The sequence below is a fragment of the Semicossyphus pulcher genome, unplaced genomic scaffold (genome assembly GCF_022749685.1).
Source record: "Semicossyphus pulcher isolate SPU_LCO1_2020_fin unplaced genomic scaffold, fSemPul1.0.p SCAF_8, whole genome shotgun sequence".
In the NCBI taxonomy this organism is placed as follows: domain Eukaryota; kingdom Metazoa; phylum Chordata; class Actinopteri; order Labriformes; family Labridae; genus Semicossyphus; species Semicossyphus pulcher.
The window spans coordinates 23,546,978-23,570,133 of record NW_027211759.1 but is presented as its reverse complement, the minus strand read 5'-3'; positions in this window follow the sequence as shown (position 1 = coordinate 23,570,133).

Below are 23,156 nucleotides of genomic sequence, written 5' to 3'. Positions count from 1 at the left end.
CCCGCACTGAGGGGTGAGTAAAAGTCGTGTCTGATACCCTTGAGATCTACACCAATGACGATAGGTAAAGATGAATGACAAAAGAACTGTATAAAAGGAAAGCCAAATTATTATCATTATCATCATCACCCTAGGCTTAATCCAAAAGGGCAACTTAGCTTAAGAAGCCTTTCGGATGAGAGGTGAAATGTCTTGAAGAACTTCAAACAAGTCCAGTTACCTTTTGGATTAAGACTTTCCTGATGACTTATCAGGAGCAAGAGTGCATTGGCTGAATCTTACAGTTATTGCCCCTGTTTTCAAACTGTTTTTAGTGGTTAGCACTGTCGCCTGACAGCTAGAATGTTCCTGGTTCAGATCCCAGTTCGCATGAAGTGGGCCTTTCTGTGTGGAGTTTGCATGTTCTGCTGTGCATGCGTGGGGTTCCCTCCAGGTACTCCGGCTTTCTCTCACAGTCCAAAGGCATGCTCATGAGGTTAATTAGTGACTCTAAATTGCCTGTAGGTGTGAATGTGAGTGTGAAAAGTTGTTTGTCTCTATAGCCCTTTTAACACTGCAGTTCCGCCACAGCACTGTAACGTAGCTCTGCCGTCATGTCACCTTTGCCATTTTTCATTGGACTGAGCAAGCCCCAGCGTGTGTTTTCACACAGCGTTCCGGCGTTGCGGAAGCAAAATGCGCATGAGGCGTAAACAAACAGTGCGTGCTTCAAATACACAGACACGGTGCTGTTCCACCCTGCCGGCTCTGCAGTTTACACTGACGCTGTTTCACCTCTGTTACGCCTCTGTTACTACCTCCGATGCTGGCTCATAGGCCGAATGACCTCGCCCCACCATTCCGCCTCCGTGTGTTTTAAGCAGAAGACAGAACGTAACAGAGGCGTAATAATCCCGCCTTGAACTGGCAGTGTAAAAGGGGCTTATGTGTCAGCCCTGTGACTGACTGGCGACCAGTCCAGGGAGTACCCCACCTCACAGGAAAAGCTACATAATAGATGGATGGATGGATGAAACTAAACATAACTATCACAAGTTGAAGGATAAAATAATTCTCCTTTAGCTCATCCAATCTATGCACAAAAGTAAGCACATGTATTTAACATGTTAGCAGCTTAGAGCATGTGATACTTCTACGTATCCATGGTTCATGTTAGCCTAACACGGAACTATGATATGCAAGTACTGCATATGAAACTGCTTCCTTTAGTAAGTAAGTAAGAGGTTGTTAGCAAAAAGCAACTGTGGAAGACTTTACATTGTAGAAACACTGTTAGAAACATATCTGAGATGTTTGTAGTCACCGCATTTAATGTTTGGAGTGTCTCTCCTCCTTCCTGGAATTAACGTGAAGCTCAAAGTAGCACACGATTGTAGAAAATAAGGTAAAGGAAAAATGGGAAAAAGATTTAGAAATTAATATTGCAGTAGATGATTGGAAGGACTCCTTAAGTGGAAATCGTAAGATCTCACAATCGAAATACTGGAGGGAATTTGCCTGGAAAGTGAGCATGAGGTACTTTATTACACCCTGTGAATACGGTTAATATAAGTAATAAGTATAAGTTTTGGATCCTGAAAAATTTACGTACACAATTAGAGATGAAATACAAAAAATAAATAAGATGTATCCTAAAGATAGACTTGGTAGACTGGCTAATTATATAAATTTAAACCAAGACCTGCAATGAATAAGCACTAACCCAATCCTTATTTACCTTTTTATTTATTTTTTTATTTGATTTTTTTTTGGTTTTGGTGTTGATAGTGTTGCTGTTGTTGGGTTGTCCTTTTTTGTTGTTCTGTCTTTCTTTCTTTATTCTTTTTTTTTTCTTCCCCATTTATATATTACTTAAATTTAATATAAAAATTGCAATGTACTAAAGAAACAACTGTCTGGAATGATGAAACTGTAATTATTGCAATAAAGCTCAAAGTAGCACTACAGTACAGTGCAGGAGTAAATAAACTTAATCTCCCTACTTTAAGTAAGTCAGGACACACATTCCAAAAATGTATTTTTATAAAGGCTGAGAGCTTTTGATTGCACTAAAACATTCTGCTGTCCCTCTGATTCACCCTACAACGCATGAAAAGGGCAACCAGAAAGAAGAAAATGGAGTGTTCCAATTTAATTGACTTCTTACATGTAGCACATTATCACCAGCGCCTCCTTTTAATGGACCGGGTCTGCAAACCAGAGCGGCTCAAACTAATAATTAAACGTCACAATGGTCTCCTGCCTCTGCTGTCAGTCAAATTAGTTTGAACTTTGTGTCAACGGATTTCATTCAAATGTCAGATATGTGTGTATTACAGAATCAAAGGTACATATTGGGTATTTTAAAGTGAGTTATGAGTATCTTGAGCAACACTATTACTATTCTTTCCATTATTTTAGACTACATTTGATTACAGCTTTGAGCTCTAATTAGTAACTGGCTCCTGTGAGGGTGAGGGGGCTGAGTTTGCTTGGTTGGATGGTGTGAAGCAAGACAACAAGCAATCTCTATATTTCATGAGGATAATGGGAAGTAGTGACGTTTCTGAAAGGATAGAAACCAAGGAGTGGCTCTTAGAAGAGTTGCAATTGTAATAAAGATCAGTAATGCAAGAGTGGAGAAGGAGTATTATTGGCTTTGTGACACTTTGTTCCCATCGTTTGGCCTCTCATTCATAAGGAGTCCCAATGCAACTCGCCTGTCTGCAGTGTTTTCTCTCGTGATTGCACACTCCTCCAGCTCTTCACCCTCAGATTCTTACCAGAGGAATCTATGTAAGTGCACGTCTCAGTCTTGTCACCCAAAGAGACGACGCTCCACCATTGAATATAAGAAGGAAAGCACAAATCTGTTTTAGGACATCCAGCCTTTTTGTCTGCCGGCTGCCAAAGCTCAGGCCTCTGAACTTTTAGCTGCTGTTCCACATTACGAACTTTGATGCTGTTCCTCAGGAGTCTTACTGGGGTCATGAAAGAATGTGGGTTAGCAGCAATTCCCTGACTCGCCCCCTCCAGTTGTCGATTGCCTTTTTGGTTAATTTAACTGCAGCCCTTCGATCGACCATGTCATGAACTTGAACTACTGTATAGGAAACTATCCATTCTGGTTCTTAGGCTTGTTGTTTTTCGCTTCTGAGAAATGCAGCCTCATCTGTTCTCTTACTGATTTGCGAGGAATCTGGATCTTCGACTCATTGATATTTGGCATGCCTTCCTTTACCACCTGAAGTTCCTTTTCCTCAGCAAGAATAATTTATTTGCCACCGAGCTGGCAACCTCCAAATTTTGGCAGATATACTATCCCCTCTCGAGCACCGTATTGAACCCAGCTGGTGGTTGATACTTAATTACTCAAACTTGGTGCCAACCTGTTGCTTTGGCAGAAGTTTCCTTGGGACCACTCCAGTGAGGTCCCAATCCTTTACAACATTCAGCTCTCATTGACCTTACAAAATGCATCTATGTAGGCTTTTCAAAGAGTTCTTTCCAAGTGGTCCATCCCACTGCTAGAACACCAAGGACTGACTGAGATGCTAGCTGACCTTCTCTGGGGCTTATGGACAAACTTATTATTAACTTAGAATTTCTGCAGTTTATTATTTTTCTTAGGCCATAAACTCTTTGTGTGACATACAGATACACATGGTCCTGTCTTCCTGTCTGACACATGGTTAACGTCTCTTTAGTCACATTTAGACATGGTTAAGGTTGCAACAATACTGCGACAGTTGATTTTGGATTCACACAGGACTTGAACTTTGGTCCCCAGGGAGATGGTCCTGTGATTTTGCTGTGTTGTTGCAGCCCATTCTTACTCCGTCGTCAAAGGCCAACATTTTGTCGCAGTCCTTCTCATACAACCGCACAAGTATAACTGGAATTTGCATATACAACGTTACAGCGACGTACATCTGAGAGTTAATACAGCACAAGCAAGGATCTAGACAGGAGGGAACACTGTGAGTAAGTTTCAACAAGCAGCTTCGATAGGTTGAGCTGAAGGTGGCGTTCTTTCATCCATTTCGAGATATTAGCAAGGCATGACGCAATCTGTGCACAGACTGTAGTGTCGTCTGGTGGGAATGACAGGAAGAGCTGGGTACTGTCTGCATAGCAATTGTATAAGCAACCATGGGAGCAAACGTTTGCCCAAGTGAGGTGGTGTATATTGAGAATTCAAGGGGGCCGAGCACTGATCCTTGGGGCACCCCTGTAGATATTAATTGTTGCTAACTTGACACCACTAGCATAAGTTTGCCCTGCACATGCAAAACCAATGCTATAGCTGTACATAGAGGCTTAAGATTTTGAAGCGTATGGTCACTGACAAAGCTGTTTGACGAGTTGGGATTGAGACAGTGTTTGATGTCCAGTCACACAGAGGATGAACCTTACAGAGCACACTGTGATGAAAAAAAATTGGGAGTTTAAACGCTGTCTTTCTTCATCAGTTACCTACTTCGCTTCAAACAGCCTTTTTTAAAGTTTGTATTTACATTATAAAGCTTAATTTGCTCGTCTTTAGCTCACTGCGCTGTGTAAAATTATAACATCAAAGAACTTCAGTTAAAGTCAAATCAAGGTAGTCTGCTGATAAGGTACATTTAAAAGTTGAACTAAAGCTTTCACGGTTCATCCTCCTCCTCCCTTGTTTCATTTTCCTTTTCATCTTTTTATCCCCTTTAATTCCATCCTGCTCAGAGAAAGAGTGTTTGTGGAAGCAGGCTGTCCCTCTGTGGAGGAAGACACTTTGCATCAACAGGATTTATTTAGTGTGAATTATTAATGAAAGAGGAAGACGGATGTTGAATGTCCTGAGCCCCTAAATCAGCCTCGAGGCCTCTGCAGCAGCCGCTCTGACTGTGATAACACAATATGCTTTTAAAATACAAAACAACTGTTATTTTTGGAGGTGAATTCAAGAGAAAGGAAAGAGCAATTATAGAAAACAACTCAGTCAGAGAAAGGGTGGCAATGATGGATGATAACACAACTCAACAATAACAGCCTGCCTTTCAGATGTGTTGACAGGCGTAATTGAACAGTTTAGTCAGGAAAGCTGCGAATCAGGAATCAGAAACAGTGCGGTTTAACTTCCATGTTTGCGAACATTTCTCATGTAAACAACAGCATTATGGGGCCTTTACAAAGTCACTTCAACATGTTAGAATATCTTGTCCTTTTCTGGCTCCATTAACGCGAACAAAAGCAACACAGACACGAGGATGTGTATCAAATCAGGATTCCCAACCCAGAAATGTATCCCAATATGTTTTTTCCTACATTTGGATCATATGGAGCCCTGAGACCTGTAGCTACTAGGAAGCAGGATTTTTGGTTGGCGAGGTAACTCTAGGTTTCCAGTAAGACGGTGGTTCACTTCTTACCTGGGTAGATCCCCATGGTAACTAACTCCTACACACCTACACTGCTCTGGTTATGCAGGTTATGTTTGGGATGAGAGATCAACCCCCACAAAACACCGCCTACTGGCCAATCAGGTCTCTTGATTCAGGAGCTTTGTCAGCCTTGTACCTTTATAATATAAGAAAGTAAGCCCACTTAAAACTTTTAACTATGTTTTATATATATTTTGATTTGCTCCATAAGTCTGATACCGTCGGGGCTGCAGCAGAAAGAATAAATGTAAAACTCTGAGCAACATATTAATTTAGTGGAAAACAGATTTAAAAGCAGTTAAAAGTCTAACCAGGATGTGTCTGATGTATCTTAGGGGGAAAAATATTGCGAGTAATACAATCGTCTTCCTGCTGTCTGCCTCTGGGTCTGCCAGGAGACGCTGTCTAACAGTGAAGACCAGCTGATTGGGCTGAGATAACCTCCCTGATTTAATCTGACACACTGTGGAGTAAACGGTGTCGAGTATAGGCCCCTGCTAGCTGCTATACCGGTGACTATAATTACAGTCAACAGATTGGCTGTTTGTGGTGAATAAACAGTGGATGAAGCACCTCAGAGGTGAAATTCAGGGGGCCAGGCAAGACAAGTAGAACATTTCATCCCTCTGTTACACAATGATTCAGACTGAACTAAAGCTTTTTATCTTAACTAACCACAGAATTGGAAAACATCTTATAGCTGTCATCACGTCTGCAAAGTCGGACTCACAAAGCATTATGATGATGATGAGCAGTGCAAATGAGGGCTATTGGGAATATGATTACTTTGTCAATAACATACAGCTCAGGCAAAGGATAGTTGTTTATTCACTGTTTATTATGACTGTTTGTTTTGCTTCATTAGATGCAGAAGCGAGGCTCTGTTATAATTGCAGAGCTTCAAATAAACAGATAAACATGAATAAAACGTAACCAGATATTATTATGGTCTGGATTACTTCCTGCAGCGTGTGTGTGGGTTACTGTTACGTGTAACTGTGGCTCTTTACATGACTTCTACTGAAGTGCACATATCCTTGGTTAATGTTCGAGTACGCTTGACCCCAAAGTCCAGTTTCATATGATTAGTGTGAACACTGTGGAACATACTCCGGCACGGATCAACGAACCACTTGAAAAGGTGGTCTCGAGTACGCTTCATGTGTACTCGGGTACGGTACGCATCAGATGTGAAAGCCAACCGTACCAAACCACGGAAGTGGACTGCTTTTTATAACTTCTCCTCCGAAATCCGCGTATGTGCGCAGCACCGCCGATCTCATCCTCTGAACTGCACGGCCATGGCTGATACCGTAGGAATGTAGTTGAGAGGGTCGCTCTTGAGATTTTCTTTAAAATATGAATAATAGTGGGCATAGTGAGAAGGTCGGCTCGATTGTATGGGCTTGGAATCATGCTTTTCGACACTGGAACGACAACATAAACAATGTTACATAGTTGAGGATACTCCTCTTCTTCTCCTTGTTTTTGAGGTGCATTACTCGGGTATTATTAATGTGAAAGCTGACCAGCAAGGGAAAGGAGAGGGGGGGCAACCGTGCTCAGGTACGGTACGAAGCAATTGTACCTAATGTGAAAACGCCCTAAGAAGCCTTAACATTAGGTCTGAATGTTGTGTTACTGCACCACGATGGAGATGTGTGTTAGAATAAGATCAAAAGCAAAATATCCTCTTTAATGTGAAGCCCCTGACACATGCTTATGAGTTTTTGTCTTAATTGCGACTGTGAGGATATTGTTGGATCAGAACTGACAGATGGTGCCAGCAACACAAGCTAACAGCTCTGCAGGGATCAGCACTTTATGAGTAAAATGTAGCTAAACTCTTGTGGATGCACGGAAATATGAGACAGAAACCCAAATATATAACTCTCTTAGGTTTTCTTTCTAAATAGGTTTTTTAGGCCCTTTAAGAATCTTTTGAAGCTCCTAAAAGTAATTTATTTTACACTCACTATTGGCTGACTTTCCCTTTTGTTAGGAATGACACTGCAGGAAATAGAGAGAGAATAGAGAATACTTTGTCATTGCACAAATGTACAATGGAATTTGAGTGCATCTCCTCTCAAGGTTCAAACAAAATAAGGAACACAAGTTAAAAATGACAACAAATATTTATGCTGCACAACAGTATCAAATAAATAGTAATCAATTGTCAATTAATCGCGCTTAGGCCCCTTGTCCACAGAGCGTCCTCTTATGGCAGAAAAGAGCAGGCAGGTTTTGTTTCTATGACAACAATAAGTTAAACTTACTACACAACGAGCTTACAACATGTAGGGCGATAAAAGCACTTACCAGCAACATTTAGGGTCCGACCGATCTGCTCCCGGCTTTTCAGTCTCTATTGTGATACTGTTTGTTTGTCGTATCGTACAGCTCCGGGTGGACAGAAACGGCCAAACCAAGTTGCTCCTCCATGTTTGGTGGTAACCAGTTTGACGAGTGGCGCCCCATCTGATTGGTTGCCTGAACAAAGCGGCGCTGTCCAGAGATTTTCGACCCAAAGCGCTCGGAGCGGCCGCACAAAAAAAGGCAGAGCGCTCTGAAAAAAGCCCAATATTCTCTGCCGAATATTTAGTTACAGTCCTACTTCCTAACAGAGTTCAGTTCCTTGATGGCACATGGGTAAAAACTGTTCAGAAATCTGAAAGTGCAGGTTTTAATAGACCCATTGTGCCTGAGGGCAACAGGGTGAAAAGGTGGTATCCGAGGTGAGATGAGTTGGTTATATTTGTGGCCCGACGTAGACTTCGGGATCTGTGACTTGGAGCAAGGGTAGCTGTGTACCCGTGATGTTCTGTGCTGATTTAAAACTCACTGAAGTGTAGCTAGAAAAACACACCACCACACACCGTAAGAGAGGATGCTTTCAACAGAACGGTGATAGAAGAACACCAACAGCTGCTGAGACAGGTTTGCTCCATGTAGCGTTCTTAAGAAGCAGAGCCATTGCTGTGCCTTCTTCACTAGAGAGGTTGTGTTCACAGTCCATGAGAGGTCCTGGGAGATGTGTGTGCCCAGGAATTTAAAGTCAGTGATTCTCTCCACCGTGTTGTTTGTTTTAAGGAGCTGAATAATTCATGTATTTAAATTGTTTTGTTCTTCGAATCTTTCAACAAATATTTCCAGGTTCAAGCCAAAAATAAGTCCCTTTGTTAGCATCATCAACTTCAATTTTATAGCATATTTTGTTATACAATTAAAGTGGCTTTGGTTCTGAAGACAGTGCTGCCTACATTGTTTTCCACTGTAAGATTTGATGTGAGACGCTGTCCTGGTGCTGCAAATGTTACCTGGGTGTTTGTTTAAAAATGGAGAAAGCTAATTAGGAACAAATCAGTCAGGTGTCTCTGGTTTGCACGTTAATGTTCACAACAATCTGTTATGTTGTCAAACCTCACACCTATCAGAGTCACAGAACTTTTAATGAATGAGTGTTTAAAAATAAAGAGAGTGACTAAGAAGGTGTAAAAGACTGAGGGTTAGTTGGTAAGTTAACATTTTCCCCATGTAGCTTCATTTCTTACACTATTTTAGTGAATGTTTTTTTCTGCTCCATTTGAAACAATTATGTGAATACCTGGTACTTGCACTTTGAAATTGGAAACAGGGAAACATAAAGGACCCGTCCTTGTCTTTGGTTCTTGATCAAAAGCAAAGTGATTTTATTGATCTGAGTGGGGAAAAAAACACTTGTGTTCCTGCCACAAAGACGTCACTCTCTCCCACTCACTTTTTAAATGCCTTGTACAAGATACAATATGCTTTTAAGATATCTGTTACCTTAAAAGCATATTTGCATCAGTTGAAAATTCTAGCTTCAAAGTGAAGAAGGAGAGTTTTGTGTCCCCCAAAGAGCAAACACTGATAAGAATATAGAAGAAAAGTACGGGACAGGCCTTAGGGAAATACAAATCAATGAATAGATGTATTCATACAGTATGTACATAATTAATAGCATTTTCTTAGTGATTAGTTTATTAGTGTAAAGGTTATAAGTTTTGACAGTGCTTACAGCAGTTACAGGATCACTCATAGAGCTGACTGAGAGTTTCCAGTTGGTTCAATAACCTGCACAAATCAAACACTGAGGATAAGGATGTTATTTCTCTGAAAATCAGCCCCATGCTGACTGTTACTCTCTATGGTGGCCTCATGAGAAAGTAAAAAAAAAAGTCCTCAATGAATTCACCACCATTGGACGGGCTGAAACTATCCATTTTTCAGTGTTCACTTGCCACTTTTACTGGTTAATTATTAAGGTCAAAGGAAAATGACTATTCGATAAAGACTTGAAAATTTATATTTCAAACATAATGAACGACTAAAGGATGGACCAGTGCGCCTTTTAGAGGTCAAGAGATTCTTTTTAAAAGAACGATGACTCTGATGAATCAGCTCACATGCAGCAGTAAAGAGCGTCTTAATGTTGCTGTCCATGGTGCTGAAGAGCTGCAGAGCACCGTGTCAGCACTAACTTAACTCTCTGTCAGTCATACATAAAAAACGCAAATAATTAAACACAGAAAATATGAGTACTTCATGAAATATTAAATATGCCCTGATTATATTTTATCATGAAAGTGTTCTAATAGCACTCTTAATTATTATAGTATATAGCACATATAGTATATTGGGGGTAGACTGTAGCTCAGTCTGTTGGGACTTGGCTTTGGAACCGGAGGGTGGTCAGCTCAAGTCCTGATAAGTACCATTGAGCAAGGCACTGAATCTCCCGACTGCTCTGGGCGCATGTCCATGAGCAGCCCCCTCACTCTGACATCTCTCCAGCATGTCCATAGGGTTGTGCAGGTGCAAGTGTGTATTTCGGGCCTATGAGTGTGTAGCATGTTAGCATAAAGTATGTCTTCTTCTTCTTCTTCTTCTAGCAATTTTCTAGAAAAGCAGCACATGACAACTATCAGGGTCCAAGCAGTTTGCTGACTTTGGATGTTTGCTTCATACTTAATTGACAAGAAGCAAAACTTGTGTTGACTATAAAATAATTAATTATGTTCACAACTTTATGCTGATGCTATGCTGAAAAATAAAATTATTGTTATTTTTATTATCATTAGAATTGCATTTGCAAATACAGACATATTTTGCTAATCAGCGTAGAAAATCATTTGACATAAATATTAATGTAAAAAAGCAACAGCGCTCCACTAACATGGCGAAAGGCCAGAAAGATTGGCTCTTGTTTGGAGTTACGAGGAATCTCATAATTTCAGTAATTTGTTGGAAGCTCCGTCCCTCGCCACATACTAGTTATTCCCAGCAAATATGTATCATGGTGGGCATCCTGGTGTTAAAGCAAAGCATGTGAAATAGACAATATGGGCACACAGTAAGATAAGATAATACTTTAACAGGTCATGCATCGCAAACTTCACATTGAACAAATCCAGGAAAACAAAAGGTAAATGTCACCATGTAGGACCTTAAACATTAAGTAACAGGCAGGAGAGAATCTGTATTCCAGTGCACATTAATTCCAAGTGCTATTGTTACTGTTAATGAACACCAGGCATCATTGCACATGCACACATACAGTCATACATACTATATAAATTAAAAACAGCTATCTGATTCCATGGCTCTTTGAGGCTCATGCAGTGTTTCAGCATTACTATACAGTGTCACTATGTTATTATCCTCAGCATCAAAGGAGCAAGGCATTAATTGCTGGTCTCATACATGCTTCATCTTGGATGGATCATTCACATCTGTGTGGTGATCAGCTGACTACTAATTTTCAATCATGTTCATGTTGGTATACAGTGCAGCCATTATAAAGTGGCACTTCTCATTATTATTCTTCATGCCTAACTCATTTCTGTTGTTCATAATGTTGATTTCTAATGTGTTTGTTTGTTATGATTAAAACATTCCCAAGCTAACAAGTAGTTATTTTGCATGTTTATGACATTAATTCCATTATTTTGTATATATTTAGGGGGCATCAAATAATTGTTCAAATTCCAGATGACGTAGCGATCCAAAACTGTACCACTGACCATTTTAAATGTACATTTTACAAGTGCAGATACGTAGAAAGCTGCATGCTAAGTTCAATGCTAACAGCAGAAGCAGAGATGACTATTACTGCTACTTTTACTTCAGCATAATTTAGCGGTTCATCCTGCCCAGCTACGTTAAGGGCTTAATGTGAAACACAGGGTAGGGATAGGGCAAAAGTGCCTCAAAGGGAAAAGCAGTTCAGCCACCAATGTGCCATATGGAGAAGTCTCCAGAGTAATTTAGGTGCATTGTCAAAATCCAGAACATTTTGTACCTTGAATTTCAGTCGGGCATGGGTTTGTTGATAAGGTCATCTCCCTCTGTTTCTGCATGCCTGTGTGGCCTTTGATATTTAAGAGTTGTATGCACCCAAGGAAATGTCACCTTGGTCCCCAGCTTAACATTCATTCTTGAGGATAATAACTTAATCTCTCTCTCCTCTTACAGACCGTTAGTGTATCATGTGTGATGCTTGAATAAGCCCTATACAGTTCTTTAATACAGAAAAAACATGCTAATTACTATAATCAATGGCTGCATTTTGTCTTACAAATTCTAGAAAAATATATTTTACATGTTTTGGCACTTTGGAGATCAATGTGCTCCATGAACCGTAAATACAGCTATTCAAAATGTAGAAGAGGTCTGGCTGATGGAGACAATTGACTATCAATGAGTTCCAAGTAGCACCAGTGGCAACAATGATTGGAAATGGTTCTTTGTTCCCTAGTAAATGGAAGTACAGTCTTGTCTCAGAAATACATCATGTTTGTTTTGTGTGTAGAAGTGTAGTGCAGGGTGCTGAGAGCCGTAATCTCAGCATAAACAGAATCCACTTCACTGCCAGACAGGACGGCAGAGGAGACCTCAAGCACCTTTTGTTCCTACGACACGCTGATTTTCATCATTAGCATTGACAATAGCTTTTTCTTTCTAAGAATATCCTTTTGCTGATACAGGGGGAGGAGTGTTCAGTGCAATTTCCATGTCAATACATGTACAGTACACAAAGAGTCACATAAGTGATGAGATGAGATGAAAATAAAAGAGACTCAAACACACCGGAGTACTTGTGGTGTGGGTGTGTGGTATTTTGAGCCCCTGGCTCCACTTTGGCCGCCATCAAACTCAACAGGGAATTTAAATCCCCATGGTAACCCTTGTCTGTATCAAGTGCATGTAGACGAGCTGCAGTTGGTAACCATCGAACATAGCAGCTTCAATGCTTCAATTATTAACACTGAAAAGGGGACTAAGAGACGGCAGGCTAAAAGTCCAGGATCTGGCTGTGCGGATCCATCGGAGGTCCTCAGGTCCATAGTTCTCCATGCATGTCCAACAGCCGCTTGATGGTGCAGCAGGGTGGTTGTAGATCATCAGTGGTGACAGGAACCTACCATTGGCTATATGGAAGTTGGATAAATACTAAGGAAAGTATGGAGTACTTGCACAGGACAGGGTTAGATAACTGACTTTCATCTCAAATGGACCAACATAGCGAGAAGGCACTTTCTTGGCTCGAACTAGAAGTGGGCGATCTTTAGAAAGGAGACATACCTTAAGGCCAGATTTGTAACTCAGCGCAAGGGTTCTGCAGCCTTTGGATTGGTTTTAAGCTCGGGGGGCACTAACTGATCCTGCGGCAGCTGGGCATGTCTGCTTGGACTGAAAGGATGTTTTCATCCTCCTGTGTACAAAAAAAGGAAGCTGATAACTGAGTAAGCAGAGAAAACAAGACATACTTGAGGGAGCATTGGGACCTATATCAGACACAATGGTAAATGGTAAATGGACTGTACTTATATAGCGCTTTTCAAGTCTTGTGACCACTCAAAGTTGCTTTTACACTACATGTCACATTCACCCATTCACACACACATTCACACACTGTTGGCAAAGGTCTAAGTGGCTAAGGTCCAAACTCCAATCAGATCTATGCCCATTCATACCCGATGGCTATGCCTTCGGTAGCAATTTTGGGTTCAGTGTCTTGCCCAAGGACACTTTGACATGTGACTGTTGCAGTCAGGGATCGAACCCCCAACCTTCTGATTGAGAGACGTCCAACTCTACCACTGAGCCACAGCTGCCCCCCGCCCCAATAAACGATGGTATCCCATGGAGTGCAAAAACATGGTCTACCAGGAGGTCCACCGCCTTCCAAGCAGGGGAAAATTGCGGATGTTTTACCTTCATACAACGAGACCAGGGATAACTGGAGATACGGTGAAGAGGACTGGAGCTTAGTGTAATTGACTGCTTGCAGTAAGCATAGTAAGGGCCCGATCAGACAGGACGCGTTTCTCGCTTTGATGGAGGATGATAGGCTGCACACGGGGAAACAGAGATCCTTGTGGGTACATGAGACCCTCAGAAAGAGGAAAGAACATGGCGAGTACCAGCAGCTAGCCCAAGAGCACAAACACAAACCACAACAAAAACCACAAACTGTAATGTTACACTACGAAAAAGTTAACTATTTGTAGCCTACAGTTGAAATTAATCAAAACAACTTACCCGAAATTTCAAGAGCAATGCTTATTTGCCTCCAGGCCAGTTGTTTTTTGTTGACATCTTGCTACTTTGGATTAGAAAAATCATAAAGCTCAGGGTATCCAGCAACAGCTACCACTAATCTCTCTTCCATGTTTGATGTTTCCATGGAAATCAACCGGATGTCATCATCCACACAGAAGGCCCGCCTCTCCATTCATCCGATTGGACAATGAGAAAAAAACGCCCACGACGTTGGGTGCTTTTTTGCTTTGAGTTGAAGTTTTTTAAACTCGATGCGCTCAGAGCGTTTCCTCAAAAACGCGAGGCGCACAGAGCAGAAAAACGCGTGGCGCTTTGCAACGCAAAAGCAGAGTGCAAAAAGCGTCCCTCTCATTGAAAACAATGACAAAAAAGCCGCCCCCAGCTGCTAAAATGCGTCCTGTCTGATCGGGCCCTAAGACACCAGAACTGTTGAGGAAGGAATACAAGCATCAGGTTGATACCAGGATGACAGATAAAAGGAGTAGAAGAGCCAACTGAACAAACAGGGATCGGACAATGTCAGAAACAAACAGTTGGGAGGACCATTACCTTGTTCTGACTGTTGACTCTTGGCTTACTTCAGGGACGGGGCTTTAAATCACAGAAACTTGGATGATGAGTCAGAGTGAAATTACAACTCCCAAAGGATCTGTTTATTCAATAAAGGGTTAGTCAGTTCCCTCCAACCAGATGCCCAATTCCTCCCGAGCAAACATAACAGCGAGCAGCTCTCGGTTACCAAGTCCATCATTTCTTTCTGCAGGAGATCCTTTGGGGGAAAATGCATTAGCTGGAGCAGATACAAAGTGACCTTTGATTTCATTCAATGCATTTTTTTACCTCGGGCCTTGAATCAGGGCTAGTACATAACATTGAGGGTGAAAACAGGGTCTTTTGCAAAATGTAACAAATGCTGGTCTGTCAATAGTGTGGGGACTGTCAATAATGTCTGCAAAGATTCTTAGTCAAACTTCAAATGACTGTCAATAATATGAAACTGATTACCCCTAATGATAACCTGACAACAAAGGGGTCACTGCAACTGTCTTTTAGTCCACCTAGTTTGCAGCAAACCATTGGGAGCATTGGTTTTAACTAAGGATTCTGGGGGCTCAGTCTCAATTCCCATTTGCAAGGCATCTTGACTCTAAATGAGACTTTGAAAAGCTCCAGAATCAATTAGTGCAAGGAGAGGCGATGACTAGGAGTCCCAAAGGAGAGCAGCATCGAGTTGTGGCTGAGAGGGCAGGAACTGGCTGCTTGTAATATTTCTCCCACTACTACAGGATAGGCTGTTTTGCTGGTTTGATTTTGCAAGGAGCCTGGATGCCTCCTTACAACTGACTGGGTAGTTGAATACATTGCTTATCTACTGGGTTAATTTAGCATAAAAGAAGCAGATGGGAAGATTGTTCCTCCCTAACAGCAGGCTAAGGTGCACGTGGCTCCTGTAAGGTAAGGGATATAAAAATGGTCTGAGGCATATGTGTGGGGCTGATCAAAAACCAGGGGTTATTAGGGTGCCTTGGGAGTTTATTGGTCATGAAGGCTTCTGAACATTGCTGGAAGGTCCTTAAGGTCATCCGTAATCTCTTTCAGTGGCTCCAATAACAGTGCCTTGATTAACGGGGGGAAAGCCGTAGCTGATGAGCAGGACTCCAGGACAGAGCAGCATTACTGACAGGGCTAGGAGTCAGGAACAGGCTGGATCAGGCCAAATACAACTGCATTGAGAGGACAACTAGGATTAGACTAGATCAAATTGACAATGAGCATTTCAAACTATAAGGCTGGTAATGCAGACCGATTGATCAGGAACTTTGATCTTGGTAGGTGGATGTTTAGAAGCTGAGTCTCTACAGGCAGCTTGATAATGAGATGGAAGGCAGCTGGTGAGCTCTGCTCTGGCTCCAGCACACCTGTGTCCGTTCAAACAATTAACCAGACACAATCAAACAGACCCAAGGAGAAAAGGAGAAACGAAGAGACAGCAGGTCCCATTAAACATTCAGAATCCCAAACTTCCAGCAGCGCACCTGTTGTTATTACTTGTTTATGCATGAATATGTCTTCTATAGATTGATGTCAAGTTAATTGCTTGCATAAAAGCTTGTATTCAAATAATATCTAGTGGTGTGGCCAGCACAAACAGTTGGGTAAATTTAAGTTAGCAAGTAATTAAGAAGGCCAGCTCTGTTCTGGGCTGCCCCCTCGACCCTGTAGAGAAGCTGGCAGACAAGAGGATGATGGCAAAGCTATCATCTCTCATGGGGGAACATTTCCCACCCCCTGCATGGCACACTAACAGCACTGGGGAGCTCCGTCAGCGACAGGCTGCTTCACCCATGGTGTGTGACGGAGAGATACCGCAAATCCTTCCTTCCTGCTCAGACTGTTCCATCAAGCCCGCTCCCAGTAGAAAATACACACTGCAATAATATAAGTACATGTTTTACTATTTTGTGCACTGTACTTTTCTGTCAAATGTAAAATACAACAATACTACATATGCAACAAGTTGTTTTAACTACGTGTTCTTTGCTGTTTCTTTGCTGCTGCAACACCTGAAATTTCCCTATTGTGGGATTAATAAAGGTTTTCTTATTCTTAATCAAAGTTACACAGTTTGGCTTGATGACTAGAAGTCTTAAAAGAATGAACAAAGAATGACGCAACTTTAGAGACTGTTAAAAAACTACTTTGACGCCATGTCTGGGATCAAATAGAACATACAACCTAACTGCTAAACTTGGATGACAATTTGTTCGTCACAGGCTGTTAAATAAGCTACTGTATCAATTCCAAAACAGTGGTTGGATTTAGAAACACCCTACAAGGTTGTCTACCTACACATTTAAAGGTGTATATCAAATGCAATCTAATGTCAGGAGTAAATATAATCCAGTTAAATTAGATATAGACTCAATTGGTGCAAAAGTCTACAGTGTAATATCAAGAAAACCATAAAACCACACATTCAGTTTGACAGACAAGCTCCTACTGCCTGTAAGTAAGTAAGACTTGCATCATGACAAAGCTGAGTAGCTGTGTCTCTTAACCCCTATGGAGTGTGTAAATGCCAAACTAAGCGTGGCATTTAGATCACCGTCAGTCAGTCATTGTCTCTCTTTTCCAACCGCTCTGCAGCCCAGCCTCTACCTGCTGTTAAGACATTTGTCTGTCCTGCTTTATTTTTACTTAAGTTCTCCCTTGTAATTCTCCCGATTCTGTTTGCCTTACTGATTTCAGTCATCACACACAAAGAGGGATCACCTACCCTGCAATTACATAAAGGACAAGGGCTGTTTTGTCTGTTTGACATAATGCACCACAGGGAGCGAAAGTGGCATCATGATGAAACCACTTTGCACCAATTACTAACTCCACTGTGAGACTTGTTTGGAGCACCATCTTTTATACACAAGTGCACAGTTTGTCAAACACCAGCTTCACTGAATGCTCAAAATCATCTGCAACAGCTCTTACTCAAAGAAGAGAGCCGGATGTTCTGTTTAACTCTCTTACCACAAATTATGTCAATTATATATGAATTGGAGAGCCTGATTTATAAATGAAAAAATACCTTATTAATCTTCTTCCCAACTAACTGTCAAACAAAACAACTGATGTAATGGATACATACTCATTTGAATCATGGAGTATTGGAACCAAAGGCTAACTTTAAAGCATAGGTACATTTTCTACAAGTACAGGTACATGTACAAGCCTAGTTCTGTAATTATGTACATTAAAATGGTTATTGTTACTTTAGTGTACTACCAAGGCAGAGATAAGGGAAACATGAAAGAAGAGGTAAATAATAGAAATCAATATTTGTGATTATCTGCTTATCATGAACCAACTGATTGTGTTATTTTATACATGTTATTACACAGTATTTCACAGCTTTGTTAAATACTTGATTCCAATTGGTTAATTACTGCATTCTGAGGTCTGCTATTTCTCAATAACAGACATTGCTATGAACCTGCGGTCAGGTTCAACTTAATTACTTCACCATCAGTGGAAATGTTTCCATTTAATATGAGTGAAAACAGATGGGTTAGCTCATTTTAATGTGAGTAAAAACAGCTAGCTTAGCAAATTTTAATGTGAGGTCCAAACATCTAGCTTAGCTAATTTTAATGTGACTAATAACAGCTAGGTTAGCTAAATTTAATGTGAGTAATAACAGCTAGGTTAGCTCATTTTAATGTGAGTAATAACAGCTAGGTTAGCTCATTTTAATGTGAGGAACAAACAGCTAGCTTAGCTAATTTTAATGTGAGTAAAAACAGCTAGCTTAGCTCATTTTATTGTGAGTAAAAACAGCTAGCTTAGCTCATTTTAATGTTAGTAATAACAGCTAGGTTAGCTCATTTTAATGTGAGTTATAACAGCTAGCTTAGCTCATTTTAATGTGAGTAATAACAGCTAGCGTAGCTCATTTTAATGTGAGTAATAACAGCTAGCTTAGCTCATTTTAAAACCATGGAAATAAAATAATTTTTAATTCAATAAAATCAATATTTGGTGTCAAATTATTGATTTGGAAGTAGGTAGCCATGTAATAAGCAGGGTAATGTATAGTGAGCAGGTTGTTATCGTGGAGGAAAACTTCAGGGTGAGACAAAAGCTTACCTGCTCACCCTATCGGGGTTCCATTCCGCCATAACAACCTGCTCATTATACATTATCCCTTAGTCTTTCAGTCAGGATGATGTTAGACATCACAGATAAGGAAACAGTGTTAATCTGTTATGACACACTAATTTGGTTAAGATGATTGATTGTCCTGTCCGAATTGTTTTTCCCAAGCTGGTGCCCTTCATGTGATGGGTGGGGCTATAATCTGGCTGATATCGTGTAGTCTGAACTCAGCCCAAGAGAATTCATTCGGCATACTGTATCTTTGCTTTTGATAAGCAACTCAAATTTACTCTGTAGAGGTCACCTTCCTAACATTGGGAATGGTAATTGTTATGGAGTGAAGTGACGGACCACCATCACCACTCACTCTGTAGTGTGTCACAGATAAGATACGAAGGCCTACTTGTAGCTCAGACATCTGTCGTTATAGACATCTATAAAAAGTGAAGCTGGGGGGGCCAAAGAAGAAGTCAGGGTTGCTGTTGTTCATTATTTTTATAGCTTAGAAATCCAACACTATTGTTTTTATTGAGAATGGACTTTTTGTACATTTAAAAGTTCCTTAGTTTTGCTCGAGTGAACAGCAGGAGGGCCATCTAACTTCAGGGCTGCATATTAATAGCATCAATATTTATCTCTGCTCCTCTATTGCTTTATCCCATAAGCCATGTCTGCAGCCCAGTGATAGCACAGGGAGAACAGAAATCAGGGACACTTCTCAATCCCCCATTTTTATCCCCTTCCTCTGCTACCGCTGCTCTCCTGATGTGAAGATTGCTGTGTTCCTGATGTTAAGATTGGGCAGCTCTCATCTGCCCAGCAGTGGGCTGGTTTCTCTGTAATCTACAGGAGGTGCTCGCTTTGTGTGGAGATTTGTGTAAGCTCAGAAAGCGGAGACTTTTCTGGGAACGACCTACGACTATCGCCGCCATCACGTTTTTTTGATGGGAACAGAGAAAGAAGGCCAAAGAGAGCAAGGAGAAAAATGCTTCGTCTCTTTCTTTGGGTTTGATCCTGTTGGAAGGATGTTCTAAGACGATGAGAAATGCCCCTGCTGTGATCACTTGCTCCACCTTAATAGAACTCAACCTAACCCCCTGCTGAGAATGTGGGTGGGAAGAGTCTTGGTTAAGCTTTGTGCCTTTAAGACTTGGAAAAAAAACACCATGAATCAATCTAAGCACCATGGTACCCCCAGGATTCTCCAAGTTAAATTTATGACATTTAAGACCTTTTTAATACAACTCAGAATGAATTTTTGTGCAATCCAGTTTCTTGAGGTCAGCCAGTTTCTCCTTGTGACTCCTTCTGAAAGCATTGGAGTCATATAGTTAGTTATATTAGTTATGTCTGTCATCTTGCTGACAACTTACTATAGAAGCTATTGTCAAAAGACCAAAGCTCTCACCTCTAACCTGGTGCATTATCAAAATGTTTAATGTTTACAATGAGAATTGGCCCCAAACAAGTTACATTGTGTACTTTTTATTTAACATGACCAACACACAGCAGTCAACACAATGTTACCAATTCTATGAATTAGACAGCTTATGAACTATTTTTCTAGTCCAGTTTTTCAGTCTGTACATCTGGCTCATTGTTTTGACTAAATGAACTGGGCTTCAACTTGTGCGAGATTTGGCCACAAGATCTCATAGCGCGAAGAACAAAGCCACACAAGAGTTATGGGGAAAGGCATTCTCTATAACAACATGCCGAAAACACACTTGAGGTCAAAGCCGACGCTAATGGAGAGTAACATAAACATCAGTGCTAAACTAACTTACATATTCATGGAAGCACACACGATAAAAAGAGTCCAGTGGCGATCACTGATGTCTCCATAGTAGCTGCAGTAAACAAGTCCGGGCATGTCTCCCTCACTGCCGTGTTTTGAGGGGATGCGCTGAGTCGTGCTACGTTCAGGAGCGCTCAGAAACGTGAGTGATCAGACACAATTTTTACTTATTTTTAAAGATTGATCTTGGGATTTATGAATCGATATTGTGTCGTTCACATGAGAATCAATTCGAATCAGAAAAATCAATTTTTTAAACCCAGCCCGAGATCTGAGTATGTTGGCTTGGTAAGGATAAGACACTTGCCTCACAATTGGGGGACGGAAAGCTCTTCTACGATTCCACAAGGATGTGAATGGGAACTAACTTCAATGGTTAAATGGTTCCTTTCCACAATTCCTTTATAATGGCCACAGCTCCAACACAAGCGTCAACAATTAGATGAACTGTAAACTGCTTGTTGGTGACATCAAGCAGTTACAAGTGATCTCGACTGTTGCTTTAAAGTGATAGTTTGGATTTTTTGTAATTGGTTTGTATGAGGTATCAATCAATAGTGAGAGTACTAAACAGGATGGAAAGAATCATATCATTTAGCCACTGGGTGACAGCAGCAAATGGGAGACATTTCCAGCTAATGAATGAGGCCCAACTTGTAACGGCAAGGGACTCAGACCAAATGAAACAGAGGAAAGGCCAAGTACATCCATCAACTCAACTCCCTTTGCCTCAAGACCATCTAGTACTGAACCCCCCCAGGAGAAGGTTGGGAAAACATGATGTATCATTTTGTTTTTGTGTCAGGCAGTAATGTTATGTATCACATTATATATCACTTACCACAAACATAAGTTAGATCAACATCTTGAACATAAATCGTCTATATCAATACAGCAAATTTGACATCTTCGTGAAAAGTGTCAACATTAACTTAAAGCATACTTATAATCACTCAGTGGCAGCTGAAGGTTCTGAAGTGCTGAAACTTGGGCCCATAGCTCGTCCCTCATCTGGGCCCACCACTCTGGTAGATCTCAAGCTGAGGAGGGGGACCCTGAGGCAGAGGTTGTGGAGGAAAGCACAGGAGAGGGAAACCTCCGAGCAGAACTAGGGTTTCACCTCCAGGGCTTTGAAGACGGGCTGTGGTTCGGTATGGCTGCTACTCCATCTTTCTCTGCAATGGCAATTTATATGGGGTAATATATATATGGGCTGTTCAAGGCAGAGGTGGCAGCCATTACCTAATAAAATAAAATACCAGGGGGGTGTTGCAGTTCATCAGCATAAACTGGGCTTGTTTTTACAATACAGGTATGATAAACACAACCTCCATATCTGACCCAAAAAGTCACTTGAGGTGGCTTACGTTGTTTTGAATGAAATGGTAATTGAAGTAATATTCCTGATTGTGTTTTGGAAGTTTGATCCTCATGGCAGCCATCAGTGACCCTACAGCTTTATCAAATGCTCTGTGCTGTGCCAGTCTCCTAAAGCCTCCGCCAACTTCCTCAAGGCTGTTTGGATGAGGGAGAAAAATGACCTTGCCCTTTTCCCTCCGGCACCTTGCTGGCAATTCTGTGTACCACCCTGCACACAGTTGATTGAGGCACATCAAAAGCCTGTGATGTCACATGGTACGACACCCCATGTGCCAGCCAATTAACAAAAATCAGGACTTTGTGATGATGTCCCTAACCGTGATCCCAGTCCACGTGAGGGACATGCTGAAGTCAGCCTTCAGTTCTTTCCCAACATCCATATATGTCCTAAGGAAGGGGACTCTGATTTTCAGCGTTGTATAAAGAGCCTGATTGAATAAAAAACATGAGATCAACCAGCCTTTATAAATATATATATATATATATATATATATATATAATATATAAATGAATACTTAGTACCCTGCTAAGACCGCTAAGGGCGAGCTGAAATGAGACGGCCTGGTCTACGTAGGATTTCCTGTTTGCGTCACCAGCTGTTCCCGCCCTTACCCATGCCTCACCAAAAGCCGCTCCCGTCTCCTAGAAACAGGAAGCTAGCTGGCTATAACTATCTATTATAATGTAACCTAAAGATTTGTGTCAAAGCGCCTTTCGCTAGCTATTTGAGTTGAAACCAAAAACATTTACATTTAAAAGTGTGTTACTCTGGCCGCTTTAAAGTCCGTTATCTTGTTTGAATTGGCGCACAATGGATCTCGGGATACGTTGGCCCAGAAGGATGCACCCAATGGATCCTTTGTGGGAGAACGCATTGCCACATCTGAAAGAGCCTTCGAAATGGGACAGCCTTCAATGCACCGCTGTGACACAATCGGCCTCTAAATACGTCCTTCCAAGGATGCAGCCCCTGAATTGGGATACAGCAGTGTCCCGTTTCTCTGTTTCATACCATATGGAGCCCTCCTGACCTCACACACTCAAGCTCTCCAGCTGTACTCACAGGTGATGCCAATTAAGCTTGTGAAGGTTTAGTGCTCAGTCTTTGATAGAGATGGGATTGGGTCATTGACTTTTTTTCTCAAATCAAGGTCATGTATGAAATCAGACGCTAGTTTTAGCGTAACATGCCCTTTTGTTTATACGTGTTAGTAATTTAGCTTACCAGACTAACAGCTAAATGACTTATGAGCTTAGTATGTATAGCTAATGTACAAAGTGGCAGTTCACAAAGCCAGTTATTCCTTGTCGTGTGGCTGTCATCTCAGGTGTGTGATGGTGGC